A 20,918-nucleotide genomic window follows, 5' to 3' on the forward strand; every position below is an offset into this window, starting at 1 on the left:
TGTCCAAACCTGCTGGCATGGGACTTCCCATTTACCCTCAGACCGACCGTCTCAAATCTTTCTCCAGGTGGGGCCTGGAAAACTCCTGCTTTGACAACTGATCTCCCGTTGACAATCCCTGGGCCGAAGAAGGCCAAATTGAAGAGCACACGTGATAGGGCCTTTTCGATCGTAGCTCCACACTGGTGGAACCAACTACCAGATGATGTGCGGGCCCTGCGGAGTCTTGACCAATTCCGTAGGGCCTGCAAGACTACTCTTTTTCAAATGGCCTTCGCTTAAATGTAGACTTAATGTAGACCTGCTGTAGACATAATCTACTATATGCAGCCACCATACCCACTGAGGAAAATATCTGATATGTAGCACCGCAAATGTTAATTTTAATTGTAAATGATGGGTTTTAATTATGTTGGTTTTATTTAATGAACTATGTATTGAAACGTACTGATGTTTTTATATTGCAAATTGTAATTTTTATATGTTGTAAGCCGCCCTGAGCCTGCTTCGGCGGGAAGGGCGGGATATAAATAAAATATATTATTATTATTATTATTATTATTATTATTATTATTATTATTATTATCAGCTCCCCTGATGATAAACACAACTGGAACCTGTGTACTCAATGGATAATAAAAGAGAATCATCGGAAACAATGTAACTCTCACAAAACAGTGTACAAATATATTTCGTGCAAACTGAATTAAACAGTCTCCTTCTCTCGATGACATGCGGAGCCTTAACGAAATGTTTTTTGCACATGGATTAACGCATGCTCTTCTGCAGGTGGAGAGCCAGCAGCACCTGTAGAAGACCATGCGTTAATCCACGTGCAAAGAACATTTCGTTAAGGCTCCACGTGACGTCGAGAGAAGGAGGCTGATGAAGCGTATTCTGTCGAAATCACGAGGAGTCCTGCGATAAGCGGTTCCTCCTTATCTCCTCTGTGCCGTTTGGAGTTGGACGCTGAGTTCAAAGGATTTTGCCCACCCCTGTGTCACTCAGAAGAAGCCGACTTCCGGGCTGTGGAAAGAAGAAAAAGATATTGGATTTATATCCCACCCTCCACTCCAAAGAGTCTCAGAGCGGCTCACAATTTCCTTTACCTTCCCCCGCCCCCCACAACAGACACCCTGTGAGGTAGATGAAGATATTGGATTTATATCCCGCCCTCCACTCTGAGCCCTCATAGCGGCTCACAATCTCCCTTCCCTTCCCTCCCCCATAACAGACACCCTGTGAGGTAGATGAAGATATTGGATTTATATCCCGCCCTCCACTCTGAAGAGTCGCAGAGTGGTTCACAATCTCTTTTACCTTCTTCCCTCACAACAGACACCCAGTGAGGTAGATGAAGATATTGGATTTATATCCTGCCCTCCACTCTGAAGAGTCTCATAGCGGCTCACAATCTCCCTTCCCTTTCCCCTCCCACAACAGACACCCTGTGAGGTAGATGAAGATATTGGATTTATATCCCGCCCTCCACTCCGAAGAGTCTCAGAGCGGCTCACAATCTCCTTTACCTTCCTCCCCCACGACAGACACCCTGTGAGGTAGATGAAGATATTGGATTTATATCCTGCCCTCCACTCCGAAGAGTCTCAGAGTGGCTCACAATCTCCTTTTCCTTCCTCCCCCACAACAGACACCCTGTGAGGTGGGTGGGGCTGTTGTGGGGGAGGAAGGAAAAGGAGATATTGGATTTATATCCCGCCCTCCACTCTGAAGAGTCTCATAGCGGCTTACACTCTCCCTTCCCTTCCCCCTCCCACAACAGACACCCTGTGAGGTAGATGAAGGTAGGAGTGCCAAGGCCTCAGGCCGGGTGGGGGTTCTCCCACCCAGGAGATTCCCAACCCGCTGGATTGCATTGCGCCGGTAGGGGGAACCTCCTCCGACATCACCAGCATGATGACATCACCCGTGAATGACATCATCGCGACAGCGCGCTGGCCAATCTAGGTGTTTCCAGGAAAGCTCGATGGTTTTCCTGGATGCTCTAGCTTTTTGGGAGGGAACACTTTATGGGACGATAGGTACCAAACCAACAGGGTCATTACAGCAAGGAAATGTGTGGAGGAAGGAAATCGACTTTAACCTGCATGCTAAAGCGGTTGCATGATTTCATCTTTGCATCAGTCGCTGGGTTTACCGACAGCATTTTCCTGGCAGAGTAGGTACCATAGGTACCATAGAGTTTTTATCTCCCAAAATGCTAGAGCATCTGGGAAAACCATAGAGTTTTTCCTGAAACGCCTAGAGTGGGCAGTGCACGCTGGCGCAATGACGTCACTTGCGGGTGCAAAAACTGTCTCTCTATTTGAAGGGTGGACTCTAGGGCATTGTACCCTGCTGAGGCCCCACCCCTCCCCAAACCCCGCCCTCTCCTGGATCCACCCCCAAAATCTCCAAGTATTTTCCAACACAATCCTGGCAACCATAAGTGGAGCATATTTTGTTCCTTTATTTGCCGTCAAATAACACAGCCTTCCCATTTTTTTAATCTCACCCTTCTGCAAAGATGATAACTGCGGTTCTCTTCTCCTTTTCGCCTCAAATGAAGTAGCCGAGGCTGATCATGAGATGGGCTAGGCCAAGATATACCTCATGCCTGAACAGTAAATCTGCCAGGTTCCCCGCACCCCCGCCAGCCACCAATGGGGAATGATTAGGGTTGCCAGATCCAGGATGGGAAATTCCTGGAGATTTGGGGCTGGAGTCTGGGGGAGACAGGGGCATCGGTGGGGCACAATACCATAGAGTCTACCTACCCCCCCCCCAAAAAAGCATCCACTTTCTCCAGGGGACTTGATCTCTCTATGGGGAGATTATGGGGAGGGACAGTGGCTCAGTGGCAGAGCATCTGCTTGGGAAGCAGAAGGTCCCAGGTTCAATCCCCAGCATCTCCAACTAAAAAGGGTCCAGGCAAATAGGTGTGAAAAACCTCAGCTGGAGACCCTGGAGAGCCGCTGCCAGTCTGAGTAGACAAGACTGACTTTGATGGACCGGGGGTCTGATTCAGTATAAGGCAGCTTCATATGTTCATATGTCTAAGGGGAGGGACGGTGGCTCAGTGGTAGAGCATCTGCTTGGTAAGCAGGAGGTCCTCGGTTCAATCCCCAGCATCTCCAACTAAAAAGAGTCCAGGGAAAGAGGCATGAAAAACCTCAGCTTGAGACCCTGGAGAGCAGGGGAGGGATGGTGGCTCAGTGGCAGAGCATCTGCTTGGTAAGCAGAAGGTTCCAGGTTCAATCCCCAGCATCTCCAACTAAAAAGGGTCCAGGCAAGTAGGCATGAAAAACCTCAGCTAGAGACCCTGGAGAGCCGCTGCCAGTCTGAGTAGACAAGACTGACTTTGATGGACCGAGGGTCTGATTCAGTAGAAGGCAGCTTCATATGTTCATATGTCTAAGGGGAGGGACGGTGGCTCAGTGGTAGAGCATCTGCTTGGTAAGCAGAAGGTCCCAGGTTCAATCCCCGGCATCTCCAACTAAAAAGGGTCCAGGCAAGTAGGTGTGAAAAACCTCAGCTGGAGACCCTGGAGAGCCACTGCCAGTCTGAGTAGACACAACCAAGGGTCTGATTCAATAGAAGGCAGCTTCATATGTTCATATGTCTAAGGGGAGGGACAGTGGCTCAGTGGTAGAGCATCTGCTTGGTAAGCAGAAGGTCCCAGGTTCAATCCCCGGCATCTCAAAAAAAGGGTCCAGGCAAATAGGTGTGAAAAACCTCAGCTTGAGACCCTGGAGAGCCGCTGCCAGTCTGAGAAGACAAGACTGATTTTGATGGACCCAGGGTCTGATTCAGTAGAAGGCAGCTTCATATGTTCATATATTTGTTCTCTAAGCTGTAGAGTCTTGTGAGCAAAAAGTCTACTTTGTGAACCGCTGGCATTAAAGTCGTGAGCTATTGCATCGATTAGTTCGCTCCAGGGCCATTTTTCCTGAACTAAGACAAAAATGTGTGAGCTGGAGGCTAAGAATCTGTGAGCTAGCTCACTAACTCAGCTTAGTGGGAACACTGGTTTGGAGATGAGCCGTAATTCCAGGGGATCCCCAGGTCCCACCTGGAGGCTGGCATCCCTATGTGAGCTGAGATTTGACCTCAAGCCCCCCCCCCCCAAGCCTTCCATGAACCACACATTAGTCATGAATTCTTAAGACCTGGTATTATGGTCTGTGGGTTCCTGTTCAAACCAACAGGGTCATTACAGCGAGGAAATGTGTGGAGGAAGGAAATCAACTTCAACCTGCGCGCTGAAAGCGGGTGCATGATTTCATCTTTGCATCATTCACTGGGTTTACCGAAAGCATTTCCTGGCTGAGTCAAGGGGGGGGTTGCAACTCAGAGAAAGATAAGAGAGACAGCTGTGTCCCCGAGCTGCCAAGAGGACAAGCAGGCTGGCATTGGGTTGCCAAGTCCAATTCAAAAAATATCTGGGGACTTTGGGGGCAGAGCCAGGACACTTTGGGGGTGGAGCCAGGAGACATGGTGGGGGGGGGGGGAACCAGGAAACATTGAGGTGGAGTCAGGAGCAAGGTTGTGACAAGCATCATTGAACTCCAAGGGGAGCTCCAGCAATCACATTTAAAGGAACCACATGCCTTTTAAATGCTTTCCCTCCATTGGAAATAATGAAGGATAGGGGCACCTTCTTGGGGGGCTCATAGAATTGGACCCTCTGGTCCAATATTTTTGAAACTCGGAGGGTGTTTTGAGGAGAGGTACTGGATGCTATGCTGCAAATTTGGTGTCTCTAACTCAAAAAAACAGCCCTCTGAGAGCCCCGGATAACTACAGATCAATTTCCCATTATTCCCTATGGGAACTGAGTGTCCAGCAGACATTTCCCTCCCCCCCTCCCTTGTTTTGTGATGACCCTGAAGCGGGGGGAGGGCCTCTGAACTGGGGGGTCCCCTGCCTCCATTTGGGGATTGGCAAGCCTAACTGGCATTGAGATTTGGAGGGGGAAGTAGAAACTGGCAAGTGCCAGCTCAAATGCATTCAGACGGCTGGACGGCAAAGGCTGCATGGACCACAGTCCTAGGCGCATGGGTTCCTCCCTGGGCAACCATTCCCTCATTTGTCACACCCAGGGCTCTTTTTGGAGCGGGAACTCATTTGCATGGTGGACCAGATGCTTAAGATAAGTCAGCAGTGTGATGCGGCGGCTAAAAAGGCAAATGCCATTTGGGGCTGTATCAACAGAAGTCCAGTGTCCAGATCACGTGATGTGATGGTATCGCTTTACTATGCTCTGGGAAGACCTCACCTGGATTATTGTGTCCTGTTTTGGGCACCACATTTTAAGAAGGATATAGACAAGTTGGAACGAGTCCAGAGCAGGGCGCTGAAGATGGTGAGGGGTCTGGAGACCAAGTCCTATGAGGAAAGGTTGAAGGAGCTGGGGATGTTTAGCCTGGAGAGGAAGTGGCTGAGAGGTGATAGGATCAACATCTTCAAGTACTTGGAGGACTGTCCTATAGAGGATGCTGTGGAATTGTTTTCTGTGGCCCCAGAAGGTCAGACAAGAACCAGTGGGTTGGAATTAAATCAGAAGAGTTTCTGGCTCAAGATTAGGAAGAACTTCCGAACAGAGCCATTCCTCAGTAGAACAGGCTTTGTTGAGAGGTAGTGGTCGTTCCTTCCTTGGAGGTTTTTAAGCAGAGGCTAGATGGCCATCTGACAGCAATGCTGAACGTGTGAACTTGGGAGGGAGGGTATTCGTGAGTTTCCTGCACTGGGCAGGGGGTTAGACTAGATGGCCTTGGAGGTGCCTTCCAACTCTATTATTCTATGATTCTATAATTAAATTCATTTAATAAAAGCCTAGGTGGAGCCGGCATTTTATAGGGCTAGGCTCCTAATATCCAGATGAGTACAAGTCCAGCCCGAAGAAGTTTAGATAAAAATATGGAGCACAGGTCCATCAGTGGCTATTAGCCACAGTGTGTGTGTATATATAAAAAATTTTGCCACTGTGTGTCACAGAGTGTTGGACTGGATGGGCCATTGCCCTGATCCAACATGCCGTCTCTTATGTTCTTATGTGACACAGAGTGTTGGACTGGATGGGCCATTGCCCTGATCCAACAGGGCTTCTCTTATGTTCTTATGTGACACACAGTGTTGGACTGGATGGGCCGTTGGCCTGATCCAACATGGCTTCTCTTATGTTCTTAAGAACTTGGGCTACAACGCAATCTATCCACGCTTTGAAAGATTGCTGTCAGATTCCATTAAAAACCGGACCCGGCTTGAAACATCTTCTTTAAGAGCTGGCAGACATGTGAGGAGAAAATCCATAATGTTCTATTGACTCTGCTGTGCGTCCATTTGTTCAGGAAGGATTCTGTTAATCCTCATAATACAGCAATGCTTTGCACCTATACATAAGAGAGTCAAATGCAATGCAGCCTTCAGTACTACAAAACCGATTGTGCAGTACGACTGTGAGTGAGCCACGCGTGACCAAAACATTGGGGGCAGGGAGGAGGTTAATAAACTTGATTGATCATTGCAAACAAATGGTCATAGAGAGCCAGTTTTGTGTAGTGGTTAAGTGTGCGGACTCTTATCTGGGAGAACTAGATTTGATTCCCCACTCCTCCACTCAGTCCTCTCAGCCCCACCCACCTCACAGGGTGCCTGTTGTGGGGGAGGGAGATAAAGGAGATTGCGAGCCGCTCTGAGACTCTTGAGTGGAGGGTGGAATATAAATCCAATGTCTTCTTCTTCTTCTTCTTCTTTGTGTTGTTCAAACAGATTTTTCAATAGCAATTAAGAGGGCAGGTGATTTAGAAAAATGGTATTTGGAAACGGGAATCTCTCTAGTGTTTTTCACAGATCCCTTTGGGACAATGCCTTCACTTGTGGTGCTTTATCAGCCTTGATCACATGAAGCTACCTTATACTGAATCAGAGCATAAGTCCATCTAGGTCAGTATTGTCTACTGAAACCGGCAGCGGCTCTCCAAGGTCTCAGGTATGGGACTTTAACAAGGGTGTCCCAACTTCTTAATGTAAGAGCCACATAGAATAGGCATCAGAGGTGTGAATGAGGGAGGGAGGGAGGGAGGGAGGAAGGAAGGAAATAGAAGGGAGGAGGGAGGGAGAGCTGGAAAGAAAGCAACTTTAACTTTAAATGCAATCTCCCAGCCGCTGACTGGCTTGGCTTGGAGAAGTGATTTAAAGGGAGAAATGCCTTCTCCAAGTTGGCCAATGGGGTGGTGGGGGCGTCAAGAGCCACACAGTATGTGTGAAAGAGCCGCATGGGCTCATGAGCTACAGTTTGGCCACCCCTGGTCTTTCACATCACTGACTGCCCGGTCCTTTCTCACTGGAGATGTCGGGGATTGAACCTGGGACCTTCTACATGCCAATTGTGACTCTACCACTGAGCCAGAGCTCAATCTTGCCGTTTGACCATGTTTGCCCGCTTGTAATGTTTGGATTAAGGCCAGGGGTAGAATTCTAGCCGGAGCTCCTTTGCATATGAAGCCACACACCCCTGATGTAGCCAATCCTCCGAGAGCTGACAAGGCTCTTTTTTGTAAGCTCTCAGAGGATTGGCTACATCAGGGGTGGGTGGCCTAATATGCAAAGGAGCTCTTGCTAGAATTCCACCCCTGGTTAAGGCTGATTTGTCCACGTTTGGGGACGGTTTTAGGACCCAAATCGATCCGTCGCGATGACAGCAATCTATTTGCACAAGGTAGAATTGGTTTATTTGTCTCGTCTCTGTTTTTATGGGATTGGACATATGAACATATGAACATATGAAGCTGCCTTCTACTGAATCAGACCCTTGGTCCATCAAAGTCAGTCTTGTCTTCTCAGGCTGGCAGCGGCTCTCCAGGGTCTCAAGCTGAGGTTTTTCACACCTATTTGCCTGGACCCTTTTTGGAGATGCCGGGGATTGAACCTGGGACCTTCTGCTTACCAAGTAGATGCTCTACCACTGAGCCATGGTCCCTCCATTGTATTCCATTATGGGATAAGCTTTGTTAACAAGCCGGAGCGTGTGACTTCGCTGGCGGCCTCTTCTAAAACGTCCCTTCAATTGGGGAACGGGGAAAGACTTCCCTTTCCAATGCAAACAAACAACGGACGTGGCCCCAGTATTCTTCCAGCTCCAGCAGAAAGAACACATCATGTTTCCTTCTCCTTTCCTCTCCGAGAGAGTAATCATTTCCTTAATTTTATCCCGTAGCCCTGGCAACTAAGGACGCATGGATAGGATCTCAGGGTTCTTCCCAAGTAAGACCCAAGTAGGGTTGCCAACCTCCAGATGGGCAAAAATACCAAACCGTGGAATAATAGCGAATGAATGATGCCAACATGTTTAAGAGCCCCGTGGCGCAGAGTGTTAAAGCTGCAGTACTGCAGTCCGAGCTCTCTGCTCACGACCTGAGTTCGATCCAGGCAGAAGCTGGGTTCAGGTAGCCGGCTCGAGGTTGACTCAGCCTTCCATCCTTCCGAGGTCAGTAAAAGGAGTCCCCAGCTTGCTGGGGGGTGGGGGGAAGCGTAGATGACTGGGGAAGGCAATGGCAAACGACCCCGTAAAAAGTCTGCCTTGAAAACGTGAAAGCAATGTTTCCCCAGAGTCGTAAACGACTGGTGCTTGCACAGGGGACGACCTTGACCTTTTAAACACATTTAAGGACTTTATCTATATTGCAAATTGTTATTTCTAATATTTTAAGTGCATAAAAATATTTAAAGTGCCAAACTAATACATGTTTTTAAAATGCAAAAGGTAAAGGTAGTCCGCTGTGCAAACACCAGTCGTTTCCAACTCTGGGGTAACGTCGCATCACAACGTTTTCACGGCAGACTTTTTACGAGGGGGTTTGGCACTGCCTTCCCCAGTCCTCTACACTTTCCCCTCAGCAAGCTGGGTGCTCCTTTTACCGACCTCGGAAGGATGGAAGGCTGAGTCAACCTTTAGCCAACTACCTGAACCCAGCTTCTGCCAGGATTGAACTCAGGTCGTGAGCAGAGAACTCAGGCTGTAGTCCTGCAGCTTTACCACTTTGTGCCATGGGGCTCCTATAAAACTAATGTTATACAACCTCAAATACAAGTACTCATCCTGTGTTTCAAATACATTCAAAAGTCCACCCCAAAAGGACTTCCTATACTATACGTTCCAGCATCAGAGCACCACATCGCCTCTTTCGTGGATTGACTTAATGTGCCCGTCCTGGTCTTGTCAAATGGAACACGTTCTCAAGAGTGTGTCGAATTCCAATTTAAGGTTACTTCTCCAATAAGTTCTTCTTTTATAGTCAGAGCTGTTCAATTAACACTCGCAGATATATTTTGATATCCCTCGTGGGTCATGGTAAGCCTCTGACGGAAACGCCAGCATATGGAACCATTTCTTAAAGTTCACTTTATCAAAGAGGTCTCCTACATTAGGGTTGCCAAGGGTGGCACATGTTTCACATGCGCGGAACGATGATGCCACGTGCAAATGACATCATCGCGCCGGCGACATCACGCGCTGGCCACTCTAGGCATTTTCTTGGAAAACTCTATGGTTTCCCCGGTGCTCTAGCAATTTGGGAGGGGAAAACTCTATGGTACCTATTGCACCATAGAGTTTCCCCTCCCAAATTGCTAGAACGTCTGGGGAAACCATAGAGTTTCCCTGGAAACGCCTAGAGCGGCCAGCACGTGATGTCGCCGGCGTGATGATGTCATTTGTGGGTGATGTCATCAAGCTGGCTAAGTCAGGGGAGGTTCCTTCCACTGGCCCAATGTGGATCGGCGGGTTAGGAATCTTCAAGATGGGAGAACTTCTGCCCTGGCCCAGGAGTTTGGCAGCGCTATCCCACATACACCATCATTCAACTGACCAAGTTCTAACGGCACAGTTCATGGAGAATTCTAGGTGAAATCCCTCCCCAAATTTGTTTGGTGTAGTGGTTAAGTGCATGGAGTCTTATCTGGGAGAACCGGGTTTGATTCCCCACTCCTTCACTTTCAGCTGCTGGAAAGGCCTTGGCTCAGCCATAGCTCTGGCAGAGATTGTCCTTGAAAGGGCAGCTTCTGGGAAAGCCCTCTCAGCCCCACCCACCTCACAGGGTGCCTGTTGTGGGGGAGGAAGGCAAAGGAGATTGTAAGATGCTCTGGGATTCAGAGTGGAGGGTGGGATATAAATCCAATATCATCATCATCTCCTCCTTTTTCTTCTTCTCCGCACCTCAAGTATTGTCCCCAAATCTCCAGGAATATCCCAGAGTTGGCAAACATAAGAACAAATTTATTGGAAAGATTTGCTCTTCCTGTTGCATTGCTCAACTAAAGTGAACAGACAAAGATTTACTGTTCTTGGGGGGGTTGGGGTTTCTTTTGTGTGTGTGTGTGTGTGTGTGCATGCACGCGCATGCCTGGAAGTCATGGCAAATTCTGGTGACCCCTACTGGGGCATGGAGAATGTTCAGAGAAGTCACTTGACACAGCCTGCCTCTGCTTCCTGGTACTGGTATTCCAAGGCGGTCTCAGAAGCTAAGCAGGGCTGACTTGCCAGGGTCAGCCCTGAGATCATTCGAGACAGGGCTTGCTTGAGCTATCCCGATCAGGGCACAAGGATTTGCTCTTGAGTATCAAAAGAGGAATGTCATTTTGTGGCAGGCTTCCTGGCTATGACCCACCAAGCAGGGTAGGAAATACTAAGGTTGCCAACCTCCAGTGCAGCCTGGAGATCTCCTGGAATTACAACTAACTTCTGGGCAACAGAGATCAGTTGCCCTGGAGCAGGTGGCAGCTTTGGAGGGCGGATTGTATGGCATTATACCTCACTAAGGTGAGGTTCCTGCTCTCGGCGAATCAGGGCTTTTTGTGTAGCAGGGACTCCTTTGCCTATTAGGCCACACCCTCCTGATGTAGCCAATCCTCCAAGTGCTTACAGGGCTCTTCTTACAGGGCCTACTGTAAGCTCCGGGAGGATTGGCTACATCAAGGAGGTGGAGCCTAATATGCAAAGGCGTTCTGCTACCAAAAGAAAGAGTCCTGCTTACCCAGATGTTCAACTCCCTTCCCATCTTACCCACTCGCCTACAAGCTGTCTTCAAAAACCTTGGTGGGCACTGCTTTTAAATTCCGGGATAAGCAAACCCACAGGCTGCTTGCTTAAACCGACATCAGATTTGTACATCGGATGTCTTAGTTTCCTCTGATGTCCAGGGCAGATAGACCGTTTAAACCAGGCGTGGGGAACCTCCATCCCGAGGGCCGTATACGGTCCTCAAGGTCACTTGGTATGGCCCTCGGGGATTGCTGGGCTGAACCGAGCCATGTGGTAGCCTCTCTGGGGCCTGGCTGGCCAGCGAGGATCATGGGGCCCAGCTGCGCTGTGCAGCAGCCCTCCAGGGCCAGGCAGGGATCACAGGGCCCAGATGTACTGTGCGGCAGCCTCCCTGGGGCCTGGCTGGCTGGCCAGAATTGCTGCAGGGCCTGGGAAAGTTACTGTCTGTCACATTCTCAGGGTGCAGGCAGGCAGGAGTCCAAAGCCAGCCCAAGATCAGAGTCTAGGAAGTCAAGCAGGAGCCAAGTCGCCAATGCAGAATCACAAACCAGAATCAGAAGTCAATGTCCAAAAGCCAAAAGGTCAGGGTGCCAAGGAAATCAAGCAGGTCAGGATCAGGAAGGAGCGTGGATGCAAGCCAGAGAATAGACTTGTTGCTTCCACAAGATTACCAGGTCCTGGGTGGGAGCTATATGGGAGTCTCAATCAGCCTGCTCCCTGGGTGGCAGTGACTCTGCTAGAACTCAGGGCTGAGAGATCTGAAGCCTCGGCATGCCTCATGTCTTCGCTCTGAAAGTTCTTTCCGGAGCCTGCTTCGAACTCTTGAGATGGGAGGAGGAGAGCTTGGAGGAGATTGATCGTCAACAGCTGACACTGGTGCCTGGAGAGTGATTGATGGGCCAGCTGCTGTTTGTTCAGCTGAAGAACTGGCTGGCAACTCTTCCAGGTCTGTTAACCCTTCCAGCTCCCCCTCATCAGGGCTCATGACACTGTCACGGTTCAGTTTGCACTTGATTATCCCAGATGGTGTGGCCTAATATGCTAATATTAGGGGATGTGGTCTAATATGCTACTGAGTTCCTGCTGGGCTTTTTCTACAAAAAAGCCCTGGACCTATATATTTTCCTAGGGCAGTGGGCCGGATGTGTGTGCACGCCAAATTAGGCTCTCCTCACATGACTTCAAACAGAAAAACAATTATTTGCATTAATTTTGCTGGCCTGAATCAATCTCCCTCTGCAGAGCACTGTTTTTTTAAGTTGATAATTTCTTAAGACCTGTGAATGATGTTATAAATATCCATATGACCCTTGGCAGAAAAAGGGTTCCCCGGCCCTGGTTTAAACAGATTGCGAGCAAGGCCACAAGTTTTCCTTGGTCCACGGGGATACGTGGCTTGAACAGCAATGCTGGCCTGAATCGGTCTCCCTCTGCAGAGCACTGTTTTTTTAAGTTGATATTTTTTTAAGGCCTGCGAATGATGTTATAAATATCCATATGACCCTTGGCAGAAAAAGGGTTCCCCGGCCCTGGTTTAAACAGATTGCGAGCGAGGCCACAAGTTTTCCGTGGGTCCACGGGGATACGTGGCTTGAACAGCAATGATCCAAAGGAGGCGGGGGACGGGTGGACAGATTTGGAAACAATATCCTGTGCTGAAAGGCCGGATTAAAAGGGTTGAGGGGGGGGGGGGTTAACAGCAAGAAGCTAATTAGAGCAATTTTGACTCGTGCTATTGAGTAGCTAATGCTCATGCTGGACTGGATGCTGACCAAGCAGAGACTGCCAGTATCAGCTAGCCAAAAGCCACACATAGCCTGAGAAGCCATAAAAACACAGAGAACAATAGGAGGGGAAGTCTATTGAGCATAATTTTTCAGGTCTAGTCACACAAGGAGTCCCTTCCCAGCTCCGCCGCGTACAGGTAACGCTGCCAACTCCCACTTGGGAAACACCTGGAGATAGAGTTGCCAACCTCCCGTGGTGACTGGAGATCTCCCGCTATAACATCCGATCTCCAGGTGACAGAGATCAGTTTACCTGCAGAAAACGGAAGGTGACTCTACGGCAGGGGTGTCAAACTCATTTGTTACGAGGGCCGGATCTGACATAAATGAGACCTCGTTGGGCCGGGCCATGTCCGATTGGGACGAGCCACGCCGGGCTGGGCCATGTGCGTACCGATTAGGTAGCAGAGATATAAACTTGATAAAGGACGCAGACAAACACAAACAGGGCTTTTTTTTTGTAGAAAAGGCCCAGCAGGAACTCATTTGTATACTAGGCCACACACCCCGATGTCACTATGGTTTTACACAAGGCTCTTTTGTGGGGAAAGCCTGGCAGGAACTCATTTGCATATCAGGCCACACCCCCTGACACCAAGCCAGCCGGAACTGCATTCCTGTGCGTTCCTGCTCAAAAAAAGCCCTGAATACATGCGCGCACACACAAACACATTAAAAAAACTGAAAACATGCTTAAAATGTTAGCACGCATTGGTCTTAAAGATGCTTTCTTTGTATTTCTCACATAGGATCCAGGGAACTGGGCAAAGGAAGCTCTGGCTCTTTCCTTCCTTCCCCAGGGGACTGGTGTGGGGGGCGAGCCTCAACCAATAGACGGAAGAGAGGCTTGGCTCAGTAGTTCTGCTGTGTGATTGAGAGACTCTGGCAAAGCAAGCTATTCCTCCCCAGGGGCGGAGCCTTAGCCAATAGAGAAATCAGGTTTTGCTGTGTCGCTCCTGTGCGATTGAGAAAGCCTGGCAAAGCAAGCTGTGATGCAGAAGGAAGCGAGAGAGAGGGAGAAGGAAGCAGATGACAGTCAGTTGCTCGGGGGCCTGATCGGAGCCCTCCAGGGGCCTAATTTGGCCCCCAAACTACATGTTTGACACCCCTGCTCTATGGCATTATAACACCTACTGAAGCCACTCCCTTCTTCAAAAACGCTTCAGGCTCCCCCCACCCCCCAAAAAAATCTCCAGATCTTTCCCAACTCAGAGATGGCAACCCTATCTGGAGATTTAGGGGTGGAGCCAGGAGAAGGGAGGGACCTCAGAAGATCTAAGAGCCTGGAGTTCACCTTCTGAAGCTGTCATTGTCACCCAGAGCATGGGTCTTTGTAATTCTAAAGATCAGTTGTGGTCCTGGGAGATGTCCCTCTCTATCTGGAGGCACTGCCATGCTTTCATATAGGGTGAGATTGATCCTTTAACTCAGGGGAGTCAAATCTGCAGCCCGTGGACCAGATTACCCCTCCCCCGGAGGGTTACTATCAGGTCCGCAAGTAACTCACTGTCATCCGTTCCTTCTCTCTGGCCGTTTTCGCACTGACCTTATTCCGGAGCGACGTCCCTCTTCACCGCGCAGCATCTGCGCGGATTTCGCACTAATTGCTCCGCAGAACCCGGAAGAGCTGCGGCTTTTGTGTTGCAAATGTAAACCGCCAAAAACCAGTTTACATTTGTGACGCAAAAGCCGCGGCTCTTCCGGGTTCTGCGGAGCAATTTGTGCGAAATCCGCGCAGACGCTGCGTGGTGAAGAGGGATGTCGCTCCGGAATAAGGTCAGTGTGAAAACGACCTCTCTCTCTCGCTTCCTTCTGCATCACAGCTAGCCTTGCCAGGCTTGCTCAATCGCACGGGAGCTACAGAGCAAAGCTTCTATTTTCTCCATTGGCTGACCAGCACATGAAGCAATTTAAGTCCAAATGTTCACAATGCCCAGCCATTTCCTGTTTCCCCCCGGGTCTTAGGCTCAAAGCATTGACCATGCGATTTCTGTAATGAATGTCAATACATCAGAAGTAGGTTTTCAGCTTACAGATGTACGCCTGAACAACACCTGAACTGCATACTCAAGACTGCTACAGCACAGACATTGTCTCCAGATTTTGATGCAATACTTCAGAACAAGACGTGTCAGTTGCCACAGACAGTTAAATGAACGCAATATTGCAAGAGTGCTAATGTTCTAAGCGTGTTTTAACTTAAAAAAAAAATCTTTAATGGTGTTTGTGTCCTTTCTAAAGTTTCTATCACTGCTACCTGGCATTACACTTTATTGCACGCATGGCCCGGCTCAACAAGGTTTCATTGATTTCAGATCTGACCCTCAGAACAAATGACTTCCACACCCCTGCTTTAACTTATTGAGGAACTGCCCACTCCTGAAGGGCTTAAGGCTGCAAACCCCCGGGCCGGGTGGGGACTCTCCCGCCCCAGAGGTTCCCAATCCACTGGCCCACATTGGGCCAGCGGGGGGAACCTCCCAAACGTCACCAGTATGATGATGTCATCTGCGAGTGATGTCATTGTGCCGGCAACTTCATGCACTGGCCGCTCTAGGCGTTTCAGAAAAACTCTATGGTTTTCCCGGACGCTCTAGCATTTTGGGAAGGAAAACTTTATGGAAACGCCCCCCACCGGAGGCCGCGGGGGACTTGGCAACCCTAGGAGGGCTGCCGGGAGCCAGGAGCAAAATAAGCCAAGAACAAATCAGGGTGGCAGTGCTGCCGAAGTGGTGTTGGCAGCCTTTAGGTGGGGCCTGGAGATCTCCCACTTTTACCACAGATTGCCTGCTGGCAGAGATCAGCTTCCCTGGAGAAAGCGAAAGTTAAACAACTACTGCGATATGCAGGCTGACAAAGTTTAATAAAACCATTGAAAAACCTTCATATATATTAATACTTCATATTGTAGGGTTTTTTGGATACAGGATAGGCACAGTACTGGCCTGCTTAAGAGAGCCAGTTTGATGTAGTGGTTAAGTGCATGAACTCTTGTCTGGGAGAACCGGGTTTGATTCCCCACTGCTCCACTTGCACCTGCTGGAATGGCCTTGGGGCAGCCATCGCTATGGCAGAGGTTGTCCTTGAAAGGGCAGCTGCTGTGAGAGCCCTCTCCAGCCCCACCCACCTCACAGGGTGCCTGTTGTGGGAGAAGAAGATATAGGAGATTGTGAGCTGCTCTGAGTCTCTGATTCAGAGAGAGGGGTGGGGTATAAATCTGCAATACTTCTTCTTAAAATCATACACTTAAGGGGGGAGGGATGGTGGCTCAGTGGCAGAGCATCTGCTTGACAAGCAGAAGGTCCCAGGTTCAATCCCTGGCATCTCCAACTAAAAAGGGTCCAGGCAAGTAGGCGTGAAAAACCTCAGCTGGAGACCGCGGAGAGCTGCTGCCAGTCTAAGTAGACAATACTGACTTTGATGGACCGGGGGTCTGATTCAGTAGAAGGCAGCTTCATATGTGGGAGGGACGGTGGCTTAGTGGTAGGGCATCTGCTTGGGAAGCAGAAGGTCCCAGGTTCAATCCCCGGCATCTCCAACTAAAAAGGGTCCAGGCAAATACGCGTGAAAAACCTCTTCTTGAGACCCTGGAGAACCGCTGCCAGTCTGAGTAGACAATACTGACTTTGATGGACCGAGGGTCTGATTCAATATACAGCAGTTTCATATGTTCATATGCCTTTGAGCTAAATTGCTGTCAAAAGAACGGCTTGCTTGAAATTAAAATTAAAAATGTATAAGTAAAGAGTATAAGAGCACTGGCCATCTAAAGAACAGCTTGCCTTTAATACATTATAGAGAACTATAGGCTAGCAAACTCCAGAAGGCTCGTGCATCTGGTTAAATGAATAAGTTTGGAATGGCTCAAGCTCCTGTATAAAAACATATATACACTTAAGTGTCATTGAGTGAATGAGAGAGAAGATGTTGCAGAAGGACATTAACATTTGGTTGGTACTAGAGTCTGTGAACCCTGGAAGAAATATAAAAAGGATTACTCCCGAGGAAGTCTATTGACGAAATAAGCCTACATCTGGTTGCTCATAGGACTTTTTTCTTTTTCTTATGGGATTGTTAGAATTGGGCCTCTGTTACAATATGAAGTATTAAAATATATTAAGGTGTCTGTTATAAAACAATTTTATTACGATGTAATATACTGCAATTTTATCTAACCATTGATTATTAAAAAATTAATACAAATTAATACAAATACCAACACATTACATTTTCTCCACCCCTCCCTCCTTTCCATGACCCCTGGCGGTGTAAATTTATCCCTTTAAGCTGTAAGAAGGTAATCTATCTATTAAAGAATCGTCTTTCATTTAAAAAAAATTCCTGAAAAAGATTTTTAAAAAACCCATATTTGTAATCCATCTTGGTAATAGTTCTTTTGAGTCCTTCACAAAAAAGCAAAAAAAATATAATCCAATAGTCTCATTTTTTTCATATTTCATATAAAATTTTTAAGATTAACCATTGTCAAAAATCATCAAATGTCCTTTAACATTCCACTGTTTTTCGATGTACTTTTGCAATTTTCTCCATTACATAAGAACATAAGAGAAGCCATGTTAGATCAGGCCAATGGCCCATCCAGTCCAACATTCTGTGTCACACAGCGGCCAAATATATATATATATATATATATATATATATATATACATACACACACACACTGTGGCTAATAGCCACTGATGGACCTCTGCTCCATATTTTTATCTAACCCCTTCTTGAAGGTGGCTATGCTTGTGGACGCCACCACCTCCTGTGGCAGTGAATTCCACATGTTAATCACCCTTTGGGTGAAGAAGTACTTCCTTTTATCCGTTTTAATCTGTCTGCTCAGCAATTTCATCGAATGCCCACGAGTTCTTGTATTGTGAGAAAGGGAGAAAAGTACTTCTTTCTCTACTTTCTCCATCCCATGCATTATCTTGTAAACTTCTATCATGTCACCCCTCAGTCGACGTTTCTCCAAGCTAAAGAGCCCTAAGCGTTTCAACCTTTTTTCATAGGGAAGGTGTTCCAGCCCTTTAATCATTTTAGTTGCCCTTTTCTGAACTTTCTCCAATGCTATAATATCCTTTTTGAGGTGCGGCGACCAGAACTGCACACAGTACTCCAAATGAGACCGCACCATCGATTTATACAGAGGCATTATGATACTGGCTGATTTGTTTTCAATTCCCTTCCTAATAATTCCCAGCATGGCGTTGGCCTTTTTTATTGCAAGCGCACACTGTCTTGACATTTTCAGTGAATTATCTACCATGACCCCAAGATCTCTCTCTTGGTCTGTCTCTGCCAGTTCACACCCCATCAACTTGTATTTGTAGCTGGGATTCTTGGCCCCAATGTGCATTACTTTGCACTTGGCCACATTGAACCGCATCTGCCACGTTGACGCCCACTCACCCAGCCTCAACAGATCCCTTTGGAGTTCCTCACAATCCTCTCTGGTTCTCACCACCCTGAACAATTTAGTGTCATCCGCAAATTTGGCCACTTCACTGCTCACTCCCAACTCTAAATCATTTATGAACAAGTTAAAGAGGATGGGACCCAGTACCGAGCCCTGCGGCACCCCACTGCTTACCGTCCTCCACTGCGAAGACTGCCCATTTATACTCACTCTCTGCTTCCTATTACTCAGCCAGTTTTTGATCCACAAGAGGACCTGTCCTTTTACTCCATGACTCTCAAGCTTTCTAAGGAGCCTTTGATGAGGAACTTTATCAAAAGCTTTCTGGAAGTCAAGGTAAACAACATCTATCGGGTCTCCTTTGTCCACATGTTTGTTCACCCCCTCAAAGAAATGTAACAGGTTAGTGAGGCAAGATCTTCCCTTGCAGAACCCATGCTGAGTCTTCCTCAATAACCCGTGTTCATCAATGTGCCTACTCATTCTGTCCTTGATAATGGTTTCTACCAACTTTCCCGGTATTGAAGTCAGACTGACTGGCCTGTAATTTCCCGGATCTCCTCTGGAACCCTTTTTAAAGATGGGGGTGACATTTGCTACCTTCCAGTCCTCAGGAACGGAGGCAGATTTCAATGAAAGATTACAGATTTTTGTTAGAAGATCCACAAGTTCAACTTTGAGTTCTTTCAGAACTCTCGGATGTATGCCATCCGGACCCGGTGACTTATTAGTTTTTAATTTGTCTATTAGTTGTAGGACCTCCTCTTTTGTCACCTCAATCTGACTCAGGTCTTTCAACACCCCTTCCAATATTAGTGGTTCTGGGGCGGGCAAACACTTCTCATCTTCCACGGTGAAGACGGAGGCAAAAAATGCATTCAGCTTCTCAGCCATTTCCCCATCCTCCTTCAGTAATCCTTTTACCCCATGGTCATCCAAGGGCCCCACTGCTTCCCTGGCTGGTTTCCTACTTCTAATATATTTGAAGAAATTTTTATTGTTGGTCTTTATGTTTTTTGCAATATGCTCCTCATAGTCCCTTTTTGCCTGCCTGATCACAGTCTTGCATTTGATTTGCCACTGCCTGTGTTCCCTTTTATTAATCTCACTTGGACTGGTTTTCCACCGCTTAAAGGAGTCCTTCTTACCTTTTACAGCTTCCATTACTTTGTTTGTTAACCATGCTGGCCTCTTCTTATACCTGTTTGTGCCTTTCCTAACTTGTGGTATGTATTTTATCTGAGCTTCTAGGATTATAGTTTTAAATAGTCTCCAAGCTTCCCCAAGGGTTTTGACCGTATTTACCTTTCCTTTCAGTTTCCTCCTCACATGCCTCCTCATCTCAGAGAATTTACCCCTTTTAAAGTTAAATGTGGTTGTGGCGGTCTTTTTGGGCAACTCCCTATTTATACAAATGGTGAAATCAATAACATTATGGTCACTGTTCCCAAGCGGCGCAATCACTTTTACGTCTCTCACCAAGTCTTGGGCATTACTTAGGACCAGATCCAGGATCGCCCCACCCCTGGTAGGTTCTGAGACCATCTGCTCCATAGCACAGTCATTGAGAGCATCAAGAAACTCAATCTCTTTCTCTCGACCAGAACACATATTGACCCAATCAATCTGCGGGTAGTTAAAATCACCTATTACGATACAGTTTTTACGTTTAGCCGCTATCTTTAATCCCTCCATCATATTATAATCGTCCTCTCTCTTTTGATTTGGTGGGCGATAACAAACTCCCATAGTTAAATTTCCTTTTGGGCCCTCTATTTCAACCCAAAGCATTTCTAAAAGGGAATCTAATTCTCTGACCTCAGTCTTACTGGACCGTATATCCTCTCTGACGTACAGAGCCACCCCACCTCCAACCCTTCCCTCCCTATCCTTCCGATATAACTTATATCCAGGAATCACCGTGTCCCACTGATTCTCCTCATTCCACCAAGTTTCTGAAATTCCCACAATGTCTATGTTTTCTCCCAACACTAAACATTCCAATTCACCAATTTTACTTCGGACACTTCTAGCATTTGCATACAAACATTTATAATTTCCCAAGCAAGCTAGGCCCGCCACCTCTCTCCTGCCGCCTCGAGACTCTAGCAGACAGTCCATACTGTTTGTCACCATCACAGTGGACAACTCTGATCCGTTACTCGGTAGAAAAATAGAAGCCAACCCTTCATCTCTTTGAGACGAGTCCTCCCGAACCAGAGACATTCCATCTCCTGTCGGCTTTCCCCCAAGATTTAGTTTAAAAACTGCTCTGCCACCTTTTTGATTTTAAGCGCCAGCAGCCTGGTTCCATCCGGAGACAAGTGGAGACCGTCTCTTTTGTACAGCTCCGGCTTGTTCCAGAAAGCATCCCAGTGCCTAACAAACTTAAACCCTTCCTCCTTACACCATCGTCTCATCCACACATTGAGACTTCTAATTTGTGCCTGTCTCTCCTGCCCTGCACGTGGAACAGGTAGCACTTCCGAGAAGGCCACCTTGGAGGTCCTGGCCTTAAGTCTCCCACCTAGCAGCCTAAATTTCTCCTCCAGGACCTCACGACTGCATTTCCCCACATCGTTGGTGCCAACATGCACCACGACCACAGGCTCCTCCCCAGCACTGTCTATCAGCCTATCTACTACACGCGTAATGTCCGCTA

The 20,918-nt window shown here is 47.8% G+C and overlaps 1 non-coding gene across 1 annotated transcript; it reads left to right on the top strand.

Moving 5' to 3' along the window:
- Positions 1 to 16,082: 16,082 nt before the first annotated feature.
- TRNAV-GAC (transfer RNA valine (anticodon GAC)) lies at positions 16,083 to 16,157 on the top strand. Its single transcript has one exon. It is a non-coding gene; the product is annotated as a tRNA-Val (tRNA).
- Positions 16,158 to 20,918: the final 4,761 nt, after the last annotated feature.

The sequence above is a fragment of the Heteronotia binoei genome, chromosome 9 (assembly GCF_032191835.1).
Source record: "Heteronotia binoei isolate CCM8104 ecotype False Entrance Well chromosome 9, APGP_CSIRO_Hbin_v1, whole genome shotgun sequence".
NCBI classification, from domain to species: Eukaryota; Metazoa; Chordata; class Lepidosauria; order Squamata; family Gekkonidae; genus Heteronotia; species Heteronotia binoei.